This window comes from Lactuca serriola, chromosome 8, assembly GCF_051521515.1.
Source record: "Lactuca serriola cultivar US96UC23 chromosome 8, Lser_US96UC23_V15, whole genome shotgun sequence".
NCBI lineage: Eukaryota > Viridiplantae > Streptophyta > Magnoliopsida > Asterales > Asteraceae > Lactuca > Lactuca serriola.
The window spans coordinates 279464077-279468385 of NC_136415.1; positions in this window are offsets into that span (position 1 = coordinate 279464077).

Consider the following 4309-nt stretch of genomic DNA (forward strand, 5'->3'; position numbering starts at 1 on the left):
TCCCTGCAACTAATCGAACAAATCATCGATCATCGGCAATGGGTAACGGTTCTTGACCGTTAGCTTATTCAACTCACGATAATTAATGCACATCCGGTGCGAACCATCCTTCTTCTTGACAAAAAGAATAGGCGCCCCCATGGAGAACTACTCGGCCTGATAAACCCCTTCCCCAGCAACTCCTGGAGCTGCGAGGATAACTCCTGCATCTCCGTAGGCGTAAGGCGATAAGGCGCCTTGTCGATAGGCGCAACTCCCGAAACTAATTCAATACCGAACTCTACCTGCCTCTCCGGAGGCACACCCGGCAACTCTTCTGGAAACACATCCGGAAACTCACGCACTATCGTAACCTCATCAACTGACTTCGGTCTCTCTAAATCAACCCTCGCATCCATCACATATGCCACAAATCCCCTACAGCCTTGATATAGACTCTATCTCGCTCGGGCGGCCGAGCAAAATGCTGACCCTGTACGTGTACCCTCGCCGTACACTGTAAGAACTCCCCCACTAGGGTCTCGAATCGTCACCAATTGATGCTCACAGTTTATCACATCTCCATATCGGCTCAACCAATCCATACCCACTCTAACACATACGTCCCCCATCGCGATCGGAACCAGATCTATCGGAAACTCCACACCAAAGATCTCAAGGACACATCCTCGAATCACATCTGAAGCATACACTGCTCGCTCATCAGTTATGGAAACTCGTAGAGGCCGATCCAACGCCTCTCGACGGGTAATAATGTGCTGACTAAATGCTACGGAAACAAACGACCGACTCGCACCCGAGTCAAATAATACCAAAGCAGGCACAGAACTCACAAGAAAAGTATCTACGCATATCATCATATAAGCATAAAAACTCAACTCAAAAAAAAGATAAATAGAGAGTACATACCTGCCACAACATCGGGCGTCGCACGGACCTCCTCCGCAGTCAACTGAAATGCTCTCCCATGAGCCTTCAGGGCCTCGGCCTTCACCGGCCGAACCTCGGTAGCCCTAGCAGCAGGCGCAGACCCCTGCGCTGACCCCTGAAGAAGCTGAGGGCACTCGGCCTTCTGATGGCCGGTCTGGTTGCAATGAAAGCAAACCGAAAATCCCTTGGGGAAATCCCTCGCGATATGCCCCTCCTTCCTACACTTGTAGCATACTCCAGGCCTGCACGACCCCTTGTAACTCTTACCGCACTTCCTACAAGTGCGTCCCTTCACGCCCCCAAATCTTGAAACGGCGGGTCTATTCCGCTTGGCTGCTGGCTGAGATTGAGCCGACCACTGATCCACCCTCTGTGACTTGGCCCCCTCCCTGGCCTGAGTCTCCAACTCAATCTCCCTCTTCCGTGCATTTTCCAGGAGCTCAGCAAATGTCCGGTAAGTCGAGTTCGCCACGAACTCCGGAATATCTCTCCTCGGAACACTCAGATAATGGCTCATACGAGCCTGCTCAGAAGACACCTGCTCAGGGTAAAACATCTCCCTCTCATGAAACTTCCTCGTGATCACTGCCACAGAATCAGTACCCTACTTGAGGGTCAAGAACTCCTGAATCAACCGTTCCCTCTCTACTGGAGGAACATACTCCTCTTTGAACATAGCAGTAAACCTCTCCCAGGTCACCTCGGAAATCTCAGCCAAAGTGAAATTCGCCGTCACGAACTTCCACCAATCCTTCGCTCCCAGGCGGAGCTGGTTCAAGGCGAACCGAACCCTCAAGTGCTCTGGACAAGAACACATATAGAAACATCCCTCGATGTCAAAGATCCATCTCATAGTGGCAATCGGGTCCTACGTCCCGTCGAACTATGGTGGCTTCGTGTTTCTGAACTACCAGAACAACAACAAGTCACCTCCCTAAGGTCTGGTAGCAGCAACAGCAGCAGTAGCTGTAGTTGCAACAGCATCAGTCAGCGCTGCGTACCGCTCATCAAAAGTCTCAATCAAAGTGGTCTTGATGTCCCCAAACATCTCAGGAATCTCTGCCCGGATGGCAGCAGCCACCTCCTCATTAATCAATCAACGGATCTCCTCGTCGCTGACACCACTTTTCTCAGGTGTGTGTCGAGTCCCAACCATGATGCCTCTGAAATACAACAATAATTATCAGAGACTCGATCGAGCATACTCATACCCGATGACGCAACCCTACTTGTCCTCCGTTGTCGAAAAGATTCTTACTTGGAATGCCCACTGATCCGGGGTCTTCAGTAGTACGGGCCCAATACTACTGACCACACCGCATCAGCATTCACTCCAGGTCCTCCTCCTTGGATCTTAGATTACAAGTACTCTATTCTCATGAGCTTCTAACTGCTATCTACTCATTCTCAAAGCATCTCAGCAGCAGAAATCTCCTAGGCAAAGGCATCACAAATCAAGACACTCTAGTCCTAATATGTATACTTAGCCTACTCTAGCACGCATAATGTAACATAACATATCTCATAACACATAATGTAATGGTACTTTTGGGGATTCACCGTTCGGGCGCTGGCTGATCGTACACACGGCTCTGCTTTGTTTGCCTCAAAACTCTTTTTTACTCTTTTCAAAAATTTTACTTCATTATCAAAATTTTCCTCAAATCCTCAGTTTGAGTTCAGATACGCCCGAAGATACATCCGAATCCCTCAAACCAAGGCTCTGATACCAACTTGTAACAACGTAAATTTTCAAATCAATTTTTCATTTTTAAAACATATATTTACTCATAAAATAATGTCAAAACATATTGTATCAAATGTTATCATCACAAAACATCTCCCCAGAATCTCAAACATAAACTCCACAAGTGTGTGTACGAATCACGATGGCGCCTTCCCGCGCTCATCACTGGTACCTAAAACACATAACACAACAACTGTAAGCATAAATTCTTAGTGAGTTCCCCAAAATACCGAATACAACGCATACGCCACTCGAGGCTATAATACGACCTTCCGATCGATGTGTCTTACCGGGACCCTCTAGTCCCGTAGCTCGTTGGACCCTCTGGTCCGGTCGTAGCTCATTGGGCCCTCCGACCCGGTCTGTATCGTTAGACCCTTCGGTCCGGTCTATAACATCATACAACATACATATAACACATAGCACATAATCTCATGCATAGCACATAAGACCCTCTGGTCCACAAAATATACCACTCTTGGTAACGTATAGTGAAAAGACTCACCTCGGTGTCTCGGTAAGTATCTGACTTGGTAGAAATGTGATCTAGCCTCCGCCTAATCACATAAAGTAAATACTCTCATAAATACAACTGTACTCAACCATAAAAGTCAACAAGGTCATCGGTCAAACTTTGACCCGACTCGTCGAGTGCACTAGGGCGACTCGGCGAGTCTACATGTGTCCACTGACTCTCTTAGACCCTCTCTTGGCACGTCGAGTACTTCTTCTGACTCGACGAGTTCCACCTGGCATGAATCGTGGGGCCACCCTGACTCAACTCGTCGACTTCCAACTTGAACTCAGTCCCCTCCCTGACTCACCGAGTTATTCCCCAACTCGACAAGTCCACTCACTGAGTGATTTACGGGAAACCTTCATACTACTCGCCGAGTCTATTCTTCGGACTCGGCGAGTTCATGCCATGCACAAAATCCATACAACTCCTGAGGTCATATCTGTTCCATACATTCATAGATCTGGCCTTCCCAAGCATAATAATCACGTAAAGTTCAGACCTTGACACTCATATAACATCTAAATGGTCCAAATTGGTGACTTAGCCCCAAAAATGACATCCCAAGCTCATGGCTCCCAAAATGACTCATAAAGCTCCAAGGGTTAAGGTCTCTGGACCTCTTTGGGTCCAGATCCAGAAACATAGACTCGAGAAGGGACCAAATGCTCCACTTATTGAACCTCAAAAAGGGTTAGAAAACCCTAACACCAAGAATCAACACCAAAACTGAAGAAGGTCCGAGTAAAATACCTCAATATGGTCTCTATGAGCTCAGGAATCCCCAAAATCGCACCTCCTTCAGCCTCCTCTTGCCTTGGTCACCACCTTCTTGCAAAAACACCAACGAAGGATCAACAAATGGCCTCTCCTTCCTCACAAACGCTATAGATCTCTTAGGGTTTTTCTCTGGGGGTTGGTGGCCGCAAATGACGACCCTAAGACCCTTTAAATAGGTCTTAAACCCTGGAAATTAGGGTTTCATTAAACAGCGTGGACTCGTCGAGTCCATTCATGAACTCACCGAGTCCAGCTGTGAACTCGCATACGAATCCGCGACCATACTCGGCGAGTTTAGGCGCTAACTCGCCGAGTCTCCCCACAACACCCAAAAA